At 46.6% G+C, this 18,047-nt stretch overlaps 1 protein-coding gene across 6 annotated transcripts in view; it reads right to left on the bottom strand.

Moving 5' to 3' along the window:
- Positions 1-2,263: 2,263 nt before the first annotated feature.
- The window catches only part of LOC308572990 (ATP-sensitive inward rectifier potassium channel 12), a 77,770-nt gene continuing 61,986 nt past the window's right edge, over positions 2,264-18,047 (bottom strand). The window contains exons 1-4 of one of the 6 annotated variants that reach the window (XR_014001906.1): positions 13,173-13,715; positions 6,500-6,531; positions 4,690-4,783; positions 2,264-2,609 (exon numbers count right to left, since the gene is read on the bottom strand). The gene's annotated coding sequence lies outside the window, so the exon portion shown is untranslated. Of the gene's footprint in view, positions 2,610-4,689; positions 4,784-4,952; positions 5,738-6,499; positions 6,532-13,172; positions 13,716-18,047 lie in introns of those variants that run through there. The other 5 variants (XR_014001907.1, XR_014001908.1, XR_014001909.1 and 2 more) reach the window with 5 other exon arrangements.

Below are 18,047 nucleotides of genomic sequence, written 5' to 3'. Positions count from 1 at the left end.
CTGAGGGTCATCTAGTCCAACCCCCAGCAACGCAGGAATCCTTTGCCCAACGTGGGGCTTGAACCCAGGACCCTACGATTAAGAGTCTTGTGCTCTCCTGACTGAGCTATCCTTTGGGAGAAAGGTGGGACGTACGGTAAATTCTTTAAATAACTTTAAATAAACAATTATTCGATGAAAATCAAAATAACAACAAACACCTTCATACAATTGAACAGTTTAAAGCAAGGTTGACTTCCTGTGCAACAAGGAAGAAAGGAAGGCTGGGGAAAAAATGAATGAATGAATGATTTGGGGAGCCCTAAACCCTAGAAATTAATAAATGGTAGGATTTTGATTATTTGGAGTATTGAAGGGAAGATTGGAGGTTAGTGGAAAAGTACAGGTTAGGCTTCCTTTCCAAGCCAGTGCCTCACCTGGGATAGAGGTGTTAACATGACAAAAGGGGCTGATAGCCCATCTAAGAGAACTCTTTGGCCTGGGCAGACAGAGGTTGGCATAGTGATGGGGGTGGGTTAAAAGTGACAGGAAAAGAGATTCCTTAGAGCAGGGTGTGCTGGGAAGAAGAAGAAGGGGGAGGGGAAAAAAGGCTGGGATCCATCTTGGGCAGGTTGGCTGCAGGCTGGCTGGCTGGGAGAGATGCCTTGGACTCCAGGGTGGGGGACGAGCCCCTCTTGAAATAACCATGCTGTAAGATATGCAGTCAGGTGTAGATCTGTGACTAAATCCTATTTCTTAAAGCTATGGCTGTCTCCATGGTGTCTCAGTTCTCCAAAGGAACACAGACCCGGAGGAAGTGCCTGGAACCCCCAGGAATCTTGCTACCCCTTGGCAGAGAGAGGGGGGGGAAGCACCCAGAATTTTGTAACAGAATCATGTATTTTCCAGTGCTTGATTGGCCGTTATACGACAATTTGAGATTTCCCTGCAGACTTGGGAATTAATGGTCGCAGGCATTCTGTAAGAAAGGCAAGGTTTCCTCACCACGTCAAAATGTTCATCAGATGCCTACTTATTTGGCAAGATGAGCAGGCAGCAGTTAAATTGAGGGCTCTTTCCCTGTTCAGACAGGTGACGCCCCTGCCCTCTCCATATGGGCGCTGGAAGTCAGGCTGTTGTCCATGTGATGAAAAGCCCCTCCCCCGTCACACCTCCTTCCGGACCTTATTGGAACCAGCTTCAAGGCAGGGTAATGTAGCATGAAAGGCGCTTTGGAAAGAGGCTCTGAGAGTGAGGCCTTCCGTAGACTCAGCATTTTTTGATAGTCCCTAAAGCAAAGACATGGCTAGAAACAGATGCTCTGAGAACGCGCCAGTTTCCTGTGGGTGTGGAAGGGAATAGGAAAGAGGCCAAGGAGCGGTGGAGCCTTCTGAGTTCACTGAAAGCTGCCTTGCATTACATCAGGATTTTCTGCCCATCTCGTCCTGCTTTGCCTATTCTCCCGACTGCCCTCTGTGCCTTTAAGGTAAAGGTAAAGGGACCCCTGACCATTAGGTCAAGTCAAGGGCGACTCTGGGGTTGCGGCGCTCATCTCGCTCTATAGGCCGAGGGAGCCGGCGTACAGCTTCCGGGTCATGTGACCAGCATGACTAAGCCACTTCTGGCGAACCAGAGCAGCACGGAAACACTGTTTACCTTCCCGCTGGAGCGGTACCTATTTATCTACTTGCACTTAGATATGCTTTCGAGCTGCTAGGTTGGCAGGAGCAGGGACCAAGCAATGGGAGCTCACCCCGCCGCGGGGATTTGAACCGCCGACCTTCTGATTGGCAAGTCCTAGGCTCTGTGGTTTAACACACAGCGCCACCCGCATCTGTGCCTTTAGCAGCCCCCAATTCCAAAATCTCCATGCCAGGAAATGTTCACCTGCTCCAGTTTTGCATATCCAAGGGTCGCTGGATACTTCAACAGGTGCCTGGCAAAGCTGACATTTCCTCCTGACCCTGCTCCCCCCCACCCCACTAGGGATAGAGGGCGCATTGGGTTGGTTCAGCTTTCAATGAGAGTCAACCTCGCCTGCACTTTCTCAAACGATATGCGCACCAAAATGCAGCCACCTTTCAAAATTTGCAATCTCCCCCACTCCTACCTGAAGATGCGAGGGAATGAACCTGGGAGACAGATGTTCTACCACTGAGCTATGGACCATTTGAAAAATATTTAGCACACACGGATGCAGAAATGTGGAGGCCTGAGGTTAAGCCTGGAAAAATGAGAATCGGGGAGAGAATGAATGAATTATAATAATAATATAATAATTTATTATTTATACCCCGCCCATCTGGCTGGGTTTCCCCAGCCACTTTGGGCAGCTTCCACCGAATATTAAAAACAATACAGCATCAGACATTAAAAACTTCCCTAAACAGGGCTGCCTTCAGTTGTCTTTTAAAAGAAAAATAGTTGTTTATTGCCTTGACATCTGCTGGGAGGGCGTTCCACAGGGCGGGCGCCACTACCGAGAAGGCCCTCTGCCTGGTTCCCTGTAACCTCACTTCTTGCAGCGAGGGAACCGCCAGAAGGCCCTCGGCGCTGGACCCCAGTGTCTGGGCTGGATGAATTGCACATTCTGGTATGAAACCCCTGGAAAGCAACCAGTGAAGAAAATCCTGAACTAAACAGAGCTATAGTTTGATTTAGATAAGTCATCTTCCTACGCAATCCTGCACACCAGCCATTGCTAACCTGCTGTCCTCTAGAAGTTTTGGACAACTCCCTTCAGCTGGGGGCTGATGGGAATTGTAGTCCAAAATATCTGAAAGGCAGTAGGTTGGTGAAAGCTTCTTATGCACACACTTATGGAATCTGATGCCCTTACATTGCTGCTGGCATTGTGATCGAAGTGCAAAGGTAAATGTAAAGGTACCCCTGACCATTAGGTCCAGTCGTGGCCGACTCTGGGGTTGCGGTTCTCATCTCGTTTTATTGGCCGAGGGAGTCAGTGTACAGCTTCCGGGTCATGTGGCCAGCATGACTCAGCCGCTTCTGGCAAACCAGAGCAGTGCACGGAAACGCCGTTTACCTTCCCGCCGGAGCGGTACCTATTTATCTACTTGCACTTGACGTGCTTTCGAACTGCTAGGTTGGCAGGAGCAGGGACCGAGCAACGGGAGCTCACCCCGTCGCGGGGATTCGAACCGCCGACCTTCTGATCGGCAAGTCCTAGGCTCTGTGGTTTAACCCACAGCGCCACCCGCATCCCTTTTGATTGAAGTGCAAACCTGCATCTAAAGAAGCTCAGTTTAAATGCCTAAAGAACTGCCCACTCTTTGTTAGAAGGCTTGGGCTTGCTGCCTGGACTCTGGCGCCCTGCCAAGGGCACAGGAAGGGCTTGGGATTCCTGGCAGGGACAAGCCTTGTTGAAACGCCTGTAGATTCTTAGGACTTTATCGGCTCCAAAATTATCTCTCGTCACCACAATCCTACTGGGAAATTAAAACCGGATTGCTTCCTGCTGATAGACAAGAGGAATCTCTGATGGGTGGAGGGAAAACGAGAGGTCGCCATTCAGCACAGAAATCAACGGGCTTCATCAAAACTACCCCTGCACTGCGCTCAATAAAGCTGGTGATCGATGACAGCCAGTGTGGCGTAGTTATTCTAATTCTGGGCTGGGAGTGGAGAGATTTGGGTATCCCTGCTTGGCCGTTGAGCTCACTGGTTGACCTTGAACACATTGCCATCTCTTCCCCCAGGGGTTCCCAACATGGTGGCCACAGGTGCCAAAGGACCACCAGAGCTTCCTTTGGCAGCCATGAAGAGTCTCGGTACATAACTGCTCAGAAAATAATTTTATTATTTATACACTGCCCATCTGGCTGGGATGCCTCTCCTACACAGAACATGCCCCTTGAACATGTTAGCAAACCCAGTTTACATAATGCAGGCAGAGTCCAGTGAGAAAAATCCTGATAACACATTACTGAGCAAAACTGGAAAAAACCTATATAATTTGAGGAGAAAGGCTTTGTCTTTCTTCCTTTGGGCCTTTTACATAGCAGGGAAACATTCTACACATCATAGAGCTACAAAACTCCTTCAGAACTACACAGCCAATCAGAGCCCATGCTACCTCAGAAAATATCATGCCACTTTGGCAGGTTGCTAAGCAACACCACGACACACAAGGCTTGGGTAATAGACTAACACTGAGAACAGATTTAACCCCTTAGGTTACAAACTGAATGATCCCTGCTGTTGCACTTCCAACAAGAGGCAGGCGAAGACAACACTAGGCTGGCACTCTTCCAGGCCTGTCTCCTGAACAGAGTCCTCTAACACCCACTGCCCTGAGGGCTGGCTGGATTTTGTGTTAAGCATGTGATTCTGGGAGCATCTTCACGTGTTTATATGCTACACCCACCCATCGTTTGAAACTGCATAGCTTCCCCCAAAAAATTCTGGGAACTGTAATTTACCTGTCACAGAGCTACGATTTCCAGCACCCTTAACAAACTACAGTTCCCAGGATTCTTGTGGGGTGTGTGTGCTTCCAATGTGGTTTAAAAGTATAGGATGGGCTGTGCCGTTGTCTAAAAGGTCCTTTGAGCAGCAGGTCAATTCAATGATTGTTCTGTATCGTTTTGGAGGGGTTTTTTTGTATGTTGTTGCACAATGCCCTAATATTTTGCGGGAGGTGACTCATAAATGTTATTATAATAAAATAAATAATGATGGCATTGAACTGACCTAATTCACTCGAGCCATTCTTTGCTGTCCGGTATTGTAAAAGCCGATCTGTTCTGATCCGAAAAACACAACACTTCGTGTCCACCCACTGCCCCTGAAAACGCACATACGCAAAATATAAAATGGCTTATTTCATAATTCAGCAGTCTCGGCTCTGTATAATGCATAAATCAACATCTAGCCAGCCGGAACAGGATATGCAGGCCTCCTACATCAAAATTTCCCAGCCTAAAGGTTTCGTCTTGTTAAAAAAAGCTGCTTACCAGCTTATGGGAACAATGAAAGTGGCATTATCTGTCTGGACCAAGCAGATGGTCTGCATGATTGGTTTGTCTCTGAGCTGGATTTCCGGTGAAGATATTCTGATTTTTAAAAATAAATTAAAAAATTGGAGGCTGGTCAGCCTGGAGTACTATAATCCCCAGAGTCAAATTGACTATCATTCCCTCTGTGTCTGATGCTCGGAAGTGAGCGTGGTCAGGGCCAGCTCAAGACATTTTGCTGCCTGAGGCTAAGGACAAGATGTTGTTCTCACCATAACTGAATCTTACTTTAGTCCCCATCTGCACTGTACATTTGAAGCGGTATCATAGCACTTTAAAACAGTTACGCCTTTCTCCTGGGATCTGTTGTTTGTAAAAGGTGTTGAGAGCCGTGTGTGTGTGTGTGATTTCTTTTCTTTTTTAATATTTATAATTTCCCAACAATACAATTGTTCACATATTAATAATAAACAGTATGTTAACCATTGACTTCCCTTCCATGGTTTCCTTTAAATATCAGTTGCTGCTGTGTATTATACTCAATCCAAGGGTGTTGAGAGTTGTTATTCCCCTCACAGAACTGCAAATCCCAGAGTTCCCTGGGAAGAGGGATTTATTGTTAAACGACTCTGAGAATTGTAGCCCAGGGAAGGGACGAAGGGCCTCCTAACAGCTCTCAGTTCCCTTCACAAACTACCATTCCCAGGATTCTTTGGGGAAAGCCAGGACTGTTTAAAGTGGTATGATAGTGCTTTAAATGTACCGTGCAGACGGGGTCTCTACAAACCTCAGACACAGCCCAATGGAGACAGAGCATGCTCACTGATCGTGGAAAGCTGAATGACTCTTGGACTGGGGAAAACAAGGAGGATGAAATATACCCAGAGTCCAGAGTGGATTTCATGCTCTTTATTCAGCTCATAGTGGTGAGGAGGAATGAAAGTTCCCCCAGAATGTCTGCTTTATATACATTACTTACACAATGGGCCCCATGTGATTGGCTAATTCCTGGATTCACCTGTAGGCCAATCAGGTTGCAGATTCACTTCCACCTGGAGCTGGATTGGGTGGCTCCTGTGGACAAATCAGACTGCTGCATTCTGGACCCTATTGTTCTAGGACCAATCAGACTGCTGCATTCTGAATCCTATTGTTCTAGGACCAATCAGACTGCTGCCTTTTGGATCCTATTCAACTCAGTACATAACACCAAATGAAATGGAGTGTCCTAAGAGAGGGCATGTGCAGATCCCACTTGCAAATATTGTGTCCCATCCCACCCCCGTGTGACTTTCAATATTTATTAGGGGTTCCCTTTTCAGCTATTTCGCTGGCTGATCCCACACCGCACAACTTCCAAGCAGTTGGCAAACAAGTGATGCCAGTTAGGATATCAGGAAAAGATATAATTTAAATATATTTATGATTACAAAACTGAATGTTTTATGTCAAAAACGCAATAGACTTAGAAACAAGAGCTGTTCAGAAAATAAAAGATTTGAAATATATCTATCAAGGAAAAATATGAGACCCAGGGAACTATAGACCGGTCAGTTTGACGTCGATACCAGGAAAGATCCTAGAAAAGATGATTAGACAGTCACTCTGTGAGCACTTAGAAAAGGATGTTGTGATTACTAAGAGGCAGCCTGGGTTTCTCAAAAACAAGTCATGCCAGACAAATCTCTCTCTCTTTCTCTCTTTGATAGAGTTACAAGCTTGCTGTATCAGGGGAATGCTATGGACATAGTGTATATCGATTTCAGTAAGGCTTTTGACAAAGTCCCCCATGATATTCTTGCAGAGAAGTTGATAAAATGTGGGCTGGATGAGGAAACTGTTAGGTGGATTTGTAGCTGGCTGGCTGACTGAAACCAAAGAATGTTCACTAATGGTTCCTTGTTATCCTGGAAAAAAGTGACAAGCCACAGGGTTCTGTCCTGGGCCTGTTGTTATTCAACATGTTTATGAGCGACTTGGACAAAGAAATTTACTCATCAAATTTACTCACTAAACTGGGAGGGGTAGCCAATGCCACTGAAGACAGAATCGGGACTCAATATGACCTTATCAGGTTGAAGAACAGGGGCCAAACTAACAGAATGAATTTCAATAGGGACAAATGTAAGATTCTACACTCAGGCAGGAAGAACCAGCTGCACAAATATAAGTTGGGAGACACCTGGCTTGCCAGTGATACATGTGAAAAGAATCTAGAGTAGAGCAACCAGTCCGCTGAATTTTGCACCAGCTGAAATTTCTGAACCTTCTTCAGAGGCAGCCCCGCATATAACATGTTGCAATAAGGTAAAGGTAAAGGAACCCCTGACCATTAGGTCCAGTTGTGTCCGACTCTGGGGTTGCGGCGCTCATCTCGCTTTATTGGCCGAGGGAGCCGGCGTACAGCTTCCGGGTCATGTGGCCAGCATGACTACGCCGCTTCTGGTGAACCAGAGCAGTGCACGGAAACGCCATTTACCTTCCCACCGGAGCGGTACCTATTTATCTACTTGCACTTTGAGGTGCTTTCGAACTGCTAGGTTGGCAGGAGCAGGGACCGAGCAACGGGAGCTCACCCCCGTCGCGGGGATTCGAACCGCCAACCTTCTGATCGGCAAGCCCTAGGCTCTGTGGTTTAACCCACAGCACCACCCGCAATCTAACCTAAATGCTACCAGAGCATAGACAACAGAAGTTGGGCTATCCTTGTCCAGATAGGGGAGTAGCTGGGCCACCAGCCAAAGCTGACGGAAGGCACTCTGTGCCACCGAAGTCACCTGAGCCTCAAGTGACAGCAATGGGTCCAGAAGGACCCCCAAGTGATTAAAGTGCTCTATCATCATGGTGCAACACATCCATTTTTTTTAAATTAAAAAAGCAGGTTATTTGCACTTATGAAAGCAACAGGGATATACGCTGAAAAGCATGGGGTGAACGAATGATTAATTGGAAAACATATAAACAAATCAGGGCGAGTGATTATTGCCATGTAACATCCCTGCAAACAAATCAGAACAAATGCCCAGTGAAGACCAGATGATGTCCATCCTCCACATAACCTTTGTGACCGGAAATCAGGATGACTCCTCACTAAGCAGGTCATCTGGAGAAGCCTCCTGTGCTTCTCCCGTTGCATATTTGCTTGGGTGATATTTCCATCATCAGCTGGCTCTGAAGCCAGGACCCTGGACAGAGAACTCTGCTTCTTGGAACAGCCAGATGCCCTCCATAGCCAGCTGCTGAAATCAGTCCAGTTCCTTTCTGCTTCCTGGCTTGGTACATGCTGGGCCGAGAGTTGTCTGCAGAGAACTTTCAGCCTCATTGGGGGGAAAGTTTGGGGGCGTGCAGGCAGGGGAATGGGTCTGGCTGGACACTGAGGAGCTGTGATTGGAGACTGATGATGATATAATTTATTACTTGTACCCCGCCCATCTGACTAGGTTTCCCCAGCCACTCTGGGCAGCTTCCAACAGAATATAAAAAGAGACATAAGACGTTAAAAATTTCCCTATACAGGGCTGCCTTCAGATGTCCTCTGAAAGTCATATAGTTGTTTATTTCTTTGACATTTGATGGGAGGGCGTTCCACAGGGTGGGCGCCTTTACCAAGAAGGCCCTCTGCCTGGTTCCCTGTGAAGAAGAAGAAGAAGAGTTTGGATTTGATATCCCGCCTTTCACTCCCCTTCAGGAGTCTCCTCACTTCTGGCAGTGAGGGAACTGCCAGAAGGCCCTCAGAGCTGGATTTCAGTGTCTGGGCTGAATGAAGGGGGTGGAGATGCTGTATTGTGTTTCTAATATTCGGTTGGGAGCCGCCCAGAGTGGCTGGGGAAACTACTACTACTACTACTACTATTATTATTATTATTATTATTATTATTATTATTATTATTATTATTATTACAATGAACTCTTAACCACGTCTACTCAAAAGGAAGCCCTACTCAATCCCATATAGCTCATTACCAGGGAAGTTGGTTTAGGATGGCAGCCTAAATTGCGAAATTGTCATCGCTGTGGTGGAACAGGTACGTAAATGGAAAAATAAAGAAGGACCTCAAGTATCGGGAGATTAGAGGTTGGGTATCAGTTAGGGATGGGAAGAGATTTTGATTCAGTTCACCTTTAAAGGTGAACATGCTTAATTCACACATCCGGAAACAATATAAAGACCAACATACAACCATCCTTCAGAATTTGCATTGCTATGAATTTTGCAATGCATTTCTCCAGGTAATATGGACCACATAATGCATATACTGGAATAAAAGGTGCCTTAAAATGCACGCATTAATGGGAAAAATGTATAAAAAACACAATCTATGAAGGAGAAATTGCTTTGCAAAAATGTACAGTATATGTTAGGCAAAATTAGATACGAACATGTGTATATTAGAAGAAATACAGTGGTACCTCAGGTTACGAACCGTCCTACTTACGAACACTTCGGGTTACAAACTCTGAAGTAGGTGCCCCAGGATGCGAACTTTGCCTTGGGATACGAACACAATCCGCTTCCGGGGCCGTGGGAGGCCTATGTAGGGAATGTGCACCTCGGGTTAAGAATGCTTCGGGTTAAGAATGGACTTCCGGAATGAATTAAGTTCATAACCTGAGGTACCACTGTATGTTGATAAACCTTTATGCCACTTTTTTTAAAAAAAATGAAAACTGATGTAGAAATGTGGTGAACTGACTATAAGAATGGAAAAATGAGAAACTGCGATTGACAGATCCACCCACCCCCAGTCTTTGTAAGTGGCCAACTGGATCAGTCCCCGAGCTATTTAAAAACAACAGTGACAAAGTGGATTCCTGGTCACCCAGAACAGCCCAGAAGTCATTTCCACTTGCTCACAAGCCATGTAAAAGAAGTTAATGGAGCTTTCGGTATAATTTCTGAAAACGCCCCTCTCTGCCTCAGCTTGCTCCGTGCAGCCTTCTTATCGATTACTTAGTTAACCACTGAAAAATGCATTGGCAAAGGATGTGGTTCCATACAGAAGTGCTCAACAGGCATTTGCAAATACAAATGCACCCATTAATAAAAGATTTGGGCCAAAGAGCCAGGCAGTTCGTGTGCCGACATGCATTTGCCAACATAAATAACTCCTCCATTGACATTCTGGTCTTTCCCCGATAGGAAATGGAATAACTTAAAGGGTCTGCTACATGACCTAAGAGATGGAGATATGTTCTCTCCAGAGTCGCTGCAGCAAAGTCCCGGCACGTCACGTACAGAAAGTAAGAGAAGGAAACGGTTCCATTTATTTTCTTGCAGTGAAACTGTCTCAAACTGGATTCTTTTAGTACTAACATTTATAATGGGGAGATGCTACACATTTATTTCCAGAGGGTCCAAGTCCCCAAATTGCCATGACCCTGAGATTGGATCTCCCTTCTTCAGGGGATGAGATTGAGGACACTGAACTGGAAGGCCATGCAGAAACACTTCCACAAATTGATACTGTAATGCTGACAGCCCTACCAACTCAAGGTTGCCACATTCCCACTCTCTGACTCAGAGGACTCTATCACAAAAGCCCAAATACAGTTGTACCTTGGAAGCCGAACGCTTAGGCACTCGTATGTTTTGGCTCCCAAATGCCGCAAACCTGGAAGTGAGTGTTCCGGTTTGCAAATGTCCTTTGGAAGCTGAACGCTGGCGCAGCTTCTGATAATAATAATAATAATAATAATAATAATAATAATAATAATAATAATTTATACCCTGCCTGTCTGGCTGGGTGGCTTCCAACACAATATTAAAATACAGTAATGCATCAAACATTAAAAGCTTCCCTAAACAGGGCTGCCTTCAGATGTCATCTAAAAGTCTGGTAGTTGTTGTTCTCTTTGACATCTGCTGGGTGGGTGTTCCACAGGGTGGGTGCCACTACTGAGAAGGCCCTCTGCCTGGTTCCCTGTAGCTTCACTTCTTACAGTGAGGGAACCACCAGAAGGCCCTCGGCGCTGGACCTCAGTGTCCAGGTAGAACAATGGGGGTGGAAACGCTCCTTCAGGTATACTGGACCGAGGCTGTTTAGGGCTTTAAAGGTCAGCACCAACACTATGAATTGTGCTTGGAAACGTACTGGGAAGCTCCTGCAGCCAATCGGAAGCCACGCCTCGGTTGTCAAATGTTTTGGAAGTCGAATGGACTTCCGGAACGGCTTCCAAGGTACGACTGTACAACCAGAGTCTCTACTAGGCTGCAGGTAGCTATAGGTAAGCAGGTAGCCCCTCGTTTTTCCAGCGTGAGGATAGTAATGTTTGGCCTACCTAACAGATTGCTGAGAGAAATGTACGAAAAGCTCTGAGCACTCTGTTGTTGGTTGGCATCTGTCTGTCTCAGGAGACAGCAGTGGAGAAGTGTGCCTTTGGGGGTGAAGTCAAACCATTGCAGACTTACAGCGCCTGCTGTGGCTGTAGAGACTGAAACAGGAGAGAGATGTTTTGTTGCAGCTGGGGCAGATGAAGGCGTCCGGTTGTGCTGCTGCAGATGCAAAATGGCATTTTTTCTTTGTGGTCATTCCTCCTCTGGCCCCTGCTAGGGATACACAACCTGACTATCTGTCTCCAGGCACTGCGGTTGCCTGCAAGGGATTCCCACACAGCGGGCTTGATGATGTCAGCCTTCATGTCATGTTGCAGACATCTTTGTAATGTAGTCTTGGTCTGCCAATGGGTCTGGTGCCAGAAGCCAGTTCCCCGTAGAGGAGGTCCTTGGGGATTCTGCGTTCTTCCATTCTGCGAGCATGACCAAGCCAGCGTTGACGTCGCTGAGACAGGAGTGCAAACATGCTAGGAATGTGCACTTGGGAGAACACATCTCTGTTTGAGACTCTGTCCTGCCATGTGATGCCCCAAATCTTCCTGTCACAGCGCAGGTGGAAGGTGTGTAGGCATCGCTCCTGATGGTTGTAGTTGCCCATGACTCACTTCCATAAACCAGCGTGCTCCACATGCAAGCCTCAGTAAGACATACAGATGCCAAGAATGGTTAATACAAAGAAAGATGAGCCATTGTGCAAGAGTAGAGTATCTCCCTTGCATGCAGAAGATCCCAGGTTCATTTTTGGCATCTCCAGGTATGGCTGGGAGAGACCCTTTCCTAAAATTCTGAAGAGCCACTGCCAGTCAGTGTCGGCAGTATTGAGCCAATGTCACTAATCCTGAGCTTGATGGACTAATGACCTGATGCAGTATAAGGCAACATCCTGTAGGGCCGCGGGTGGCGCTGTGGTTGAAACCACTGAGCCTCTTGGGCTTGCCGATCAGAAGGTCGGCGGTTCAAATCCCCCGCGACTCTTTGCTCTATCCCTGCTCCTGCCAACCTAGCAGTTCGAAAGCATGCCAGTGCAAGTAGATAAATAGGTACCACTGCGGCGGGAAGGTAAACAGACTTTCCGTGTGCTCTGGCTTCCGTCACAGTGTTCCGTTGCGCCAGAAGCGGTTTAGTCCTGCTGGCCACATGACCTGGAAAACTATCTGTGGACAAGCGCCGGCTCCTGCTGCCTGAAAGCAAGATGAGCGCCGCAACCCCATAGCCGCCTTTGACTGGACTTAACCGTCCAGGGGTCCTTTACCTTTACCTTTCCCCAGTATATTTTTCTTAAAAAAATTAATGTTTAGGGATACTCTCATTTTGACTCAAGAAAATCACCATTTTATAGTTCAAATCGGGGAAAATAAATACAGTAAATGGACAAAAGTGCAAAGATTCACAAAATGTTTAGGGGTATGCGTACCCCTGCGTGTGTCCCCCCCCCCGAAAAAAGCACTGCCTTTACCTAAGGCAACTTCCTGTGTCTCTGTGCTTTTAAGAGGTTTTAAACAGAAAATGTCATTTGGGGTTTTTAACCTTACAGAATCTCTTTACTACCAAACCTAAAGGAAATTCTGAGTTTCATTCCTCTGCCACAAATTAAGGCGGAACAAGAGAATTAAAACTGACATTCCCTCAGTTTAAGATGCCAGCAGTTGGTCTCCTGTTGTACCCCAGCGTATTAGCAAAATAATTTTTACCTCGGAGGAGATTAAGAGGAAGAAAGTAAGACTACTTCGCAGACCCATAAAAATATGCCTGTATTCAATGCTGTTGAAGGGGGGGCGGGGGGGAGTGTAGAAAAGGAAAGAAAGATATTCTCCCTTAATGCTGGCAGAAAAACAAAATTGGCATTAGAAGCTGTGCAGAAGCTGATGATGTGTTGCTATGGTTACCTCGCGTGAGCAACCCATTCACTTCCCAGTGGTATCGTACCCTAGGGTAGAAGCCGACAACCTCAAAGAGCGAGGCCTTCCCAGAAGGCATTGCAAACAGAGCAGCAAAAAGCAGGTCTAGGAAAGGAAGGGAGGGAGGAGCGTAAGAAGTAGAGAATGGCTGCAAGAAAGAAGGAAGGTGGGAGACAGGGGTGGATGCACCTGCCAGTTTCTCCCAGTTTCTTGTTTCTTCCAGCAATGCATTCAGTTCTTCATGTTTCCACATCAGCATGCAAGTCCTCATGAAAACTCATCAGCATCCGAGTGCTATTTTCTTCTAATTTTGTGGGTAATTTCGCCTAATATACACACCTCTACAAGCAATGTTCCCTTATATATTACACCCTTTTGTATTGTTAAAAGAATTCTAAGGTCCCAAATATAAAAGAAACGTTCATAAATGTACAAGGCAAACACACACATAAGTGTATAAACCACGTGTCCAAAATAGTACAGGAGAGCAATCCTGAAACCATTATGACTCCCCCAAATTGACCTCAATATATTTCTCTGGGCTCCTGCCACTGCTTGGCAGAGAGAGGGGGAGGCACCCGACTTTTGTAACAATATGTACAAAGGAGTTTTTTCTGCCTTATTAAAGAGCAAGAAGACGGCTTTGAATTAAATGCCTACGAAAGGCTTGAAGGTCAAGGCAGGCAGGGACTCTGGAAAGGTTAAGGGGGCATGAAGCCGTTCTGAAAGCAAACATTCTGTAATAAGGGGAGGAGGAGGCAGTTTGTCTCTACAGCAGGGACGTCTTTAGCAGATGCGGCGCCGGGGTGGAAATATTCCCTTGATCTGGACACTATTCTTCTGGAACACCGGTCCTGAAAGATCTACACGGGCCAGTCTTGTCCGACTCTAGGGTTGTGTGCTCATCTCACTTAAGAGGCTGGGGGCCAGCGCTGTCTGCAGACACTTCCGGGTCACGTGGCCAGCGTGACATAGCTGCTCTGGCGAGCCAGCACCAGCGCAGCACATGGAAACGGCGTTTACCTTTCCGCTATAAAGCGGTACCTATTTATCTACTTGCACTTAGGGGTGCTTTCGAACTGCTAGGTGGGCAGGAGCTGGGACCGAAAGACGGGAGCTCACCCCGTCGTGGGAATTCGAACCACCGACCATACGATCGGCAAGTCCTAGGCACTGAGGTTTTACCCACAGCGCCACCTGCGTCCCATCATATAATTGTAGAGAACCACAAAAGAAAACCAAACTTGCGTTTTAAAAAATTGGTTCTACACAGAATAGCTGGTCAAGGGAAGGTAGCAAGATGAACAGGGCTTTTCTCCTGGGTCTGGTGGCTGTCTCTGCTCGGAGCAAGTCTGAATGGATTCAGTGGAGCTAACCACCAGGTAGGTGGGGTTAATTTATTAACTGCATTTATACCACCTCCCCAAATGGTTCTGTGTCTGTTTCCCAAAGCAAAGCAAAACAGTTAAAACTGTAAATTAAAACTGAGACGCAATATGCAACATTATCAAAAATATGTCGGGTGAATACTTTCCCAAGACTATACACTTTAGCATATAGGCACTGCAAATAAAACACACACACGCTTAAACCCAAGGCAATGTGGAAAGGGTTTGGAGTGTGCTTTTTAGCATTCAGGTTTGATAAATGGGAGGGGAGGGGAGATGCTGGGCGGGGGGTGGGGATCCAAAGAAAGGAAGAGAGAGTCTTGGGGGAGAAAGGCAGGAAGAGATCAAGGATTCTAGCAAGCAAGCAAAGGAATACACATTACACTCCAGTCCCACTCAAGACACACATATAAGTAAACAAAACTCTCCACACCTCCTTATAAACCTTCCCCCTCCCTCTGCAGATTCTTTGCTAGGGGTGAGCCAGCAGTAAATCACACGGAGTGAGTGCAGTTAACTCTTTATTGGGGGAAAACAAGATCTGTTCATGAGTAGCAGGCCTAATGGGTACAGCAACTCTTCTTGCATCTATGGAGCAGTTGGGGAGACTGAAAGTCCCCACCTTCTTGTAGCTGCTGAAGTCTTTCCAGGGTTTTCCCCAAGCAATCTGAGACTGTGCCTGTGTGCCTGCCTTTGCTCCTCCTGCTTCATGCCTCTCCTGGTCCTGGAAGACCAGAGGGGAAGGGAGCTTTTCGCAGCAGGGAGGGGAGACACCCATGCTTCTTCACCAGCTGGACTCATCTCTGCCTCTTGGTCTCCCTCCTCTCCCCATTTCCCCCCACAGAGCTACAATTCCCAGAGTGGTTTAATAATCAATGCCTCTTCCTGGGGAACTCTGGGAATTGTAGCCCTGTGAGGGGAAATAGGGATCTCCTAACAATTCTCGGCACTCTTAACAAACTATAGTTTCCAGGATTTGGGGTGTATGTGTGTGCCATAACCGCTTTAAACATTAAGTGTGAATAAGGCCTCTGTGGCCTCAGCCTTAACAAACTACAGTTCCCAGGATTTTCCTCCTTAGTTTTAACATTTCCCTTGTAGAAGTCAGCTGGGAGGAGCTTGGGGGCAAAGTACAAAAGACAATGGCTGTCATTGGCTTAGGGATGCTGGAAAATTTCGAAGAAAAAGGAAACGGAAACAGAAATCACCAGTGTTGGCTTATTTGTCCCATGTCTGGAAAAGAACTCAATCCAGTGAGCACTATTTGCGTTTGCTGTTGTTGTTGCTTTCTGTCCACAAGCCATATGCAATTTATTACATTTCTCCTCCCGGCCATTTGCATTGTGTTTCCTTTGTGCTGAAATGAACGGGGTGAAATGAAGTAACGACAAAACGTACAAAACGTCATTTACCTGTTTTCGCCGCAGCAGATGGCAATAGGAATTATGTTGGTTTTGGCGTAAGACGGACCGCAGGAGAACGGAAACACAGCACAACGTGGCAAATACAGGACGCAATAGAAGATGTTGCCTTCTCACAACCTTGTTGGGACTACCTGTTCTTGGCTCTGACTCCACTTCCCGTTGGCTTCTCGTCTTTTGGCCCACCAGCCCCAATGGGCACAAGCCACCACTGACCCTGACCATTGGGCTAATGGAAACTGTTATGGGCCCCTCAGTTGTCAGAATCTGGCATGGATTGGGTGTTCCCAGGCTGAGGAGGAAGGAGAAGGAGCTGGTACCCAGCCAGATGGAGGGCTTGAACAGGAGGAGCTGGCATTGGAGCTGGAGGCAGAGGGGGAAAGATGGTCTTGTCACCAGGCACCAGGTAGGGCCTTCATCAGTGGGACACACCTGCTCAAGTGGAGTGCCTGCATGGCAGACCTATAGGGCAAGAAAATCCCATGAGTGAGCTTGCCCCCTTTAAAAGTGTGGCAGTCGTCAGGATTTTAGTGCGCCTTTCTCCTAAAATACACATGTTTTATGATGTAATTTTGGCTTACCTGTTTGACAAGCAATTTCACCATAAGCAATGTATATTATTACAGTGGTACCTTGGTTCTCAAACTTCATCCTTTCCGGAAGTCCGTTCCAAAACCAAAGCGTTCCAAAACCAAGGCGTGCCTTCTCATAGAAAGTAATGCAAAATGGATTAATCCGTTCCAGACTTTTAAAAACAACCCCTAAAGCAGCAATTTAACATGAATTTTACTATCTAACAAGACCATTGATCCATAAAATGAAAGCGATAAACAATGTCCTGCAGTCACACAATCAATCAATCAGTAGCTGAAATGGGTTCCACACAGTCACAAAAACAAAACAAAAAAAAAAAGCAAAAACAGACAGACCTCAGCGTAACACTCAAAACGGAAGTGTGGCACTCAAATCGGAAGGGTAACACTTAAAATGTTCGGCTTCCGAAAAAAGTTCGCAAACGGGAACACTTACTTCCGGGTTTGCAGTGTTTGGGTTCCAAGCTGTTTGAGTACCAAGGCGTTTGAGAACCAGGGTACCACTGTAGTTATATTTTCACAAATAGATCAGTTCTTATACACAAGTTCTCCGAGGACGTGCATTTTTTGTGCCTATCAGGTTCTATCCAACGAGGGTCTACTCAAGAGGAGAGGTATTAATCAACCTAAGTTGTTCATAGAATCATAGAATTGTAGAGTTGGAAGGGACCCTGAGGGCCACGATGCAACCCTCTCAATGCGGGAATCCTGGCCCAAATTTTCCCTGGGTGAACTCAAATCACCAGCCTTCTGGTTAACAGCCAGATGCACTGACCCGTTGTACCACCTGGAGAGTAAGCAGATCCATTAACTTCAGCAGGTCTACTCTGAGTAGACCACGCCGTGATCAACTCCCACCCGGAAACCAATGTCCCCACTCTGGAAGGACGTGTGGATCCAGAATTGGCCTCCACAGTCACTTACGGACTCATTGTTAAAACCATGTTCATGGAAGACAATCTTACTTGGCTACGAGGGATCGCCAAAGAAGACTCAGAGTAGGATCAGCATTGGATAAATTTGTTAGAGAAGTGTGGGTTTCAAGGATAGCTGTGCTTCAGTTCCCATATTCTTTCAGAAAGTGCAAATTAGGTAAAAGCTGAACCACACCGTATTTATCTCACCCCTCCCTGATGGTGAAGTTTGGCAGCTGCCTGGCAGTGCCAGTCTCCGCTCCTGGTCTTGCTCGTCTCCTGCCTTCAACAACACTTCAGTAATGCAGAAATTGAACAGGTAAACATTTCCTGGTGTGGAGAATTTAAAACATGGGTAGGAAAACTAAGGCCCAGGGGCCAGATCTGGCCCAATCGCCTTCTAAATCCAGCCTGCGGACAGTCCAGGAATCAGCGTGTTTTTACATGAGTAGAATGTGTGCTTTTATTTAAAATGCATCTCTGGGTTATTTGTGGGGCATAGGAATTCGTTCTTTCCCCCCCTTCAAAATATAGTCTGCCCCCCCCC

Source organism: Podarcis bocagei (assembly GCF_964188305.1).
Source record: "Podarcis bocagei genome assembly, chromosome: 14".
Classification (NCBI taxonomy): Eukaryota; Metazoa; Chordata; class Lepidosauria; order Squamata; family Lacertidae; genus Podarcis; species Podarcis bocagei.
Note: the sequence above shows the minus strand (reverse complement) of the source record. Positions and strands in the feature narration are given on the sequence as shown.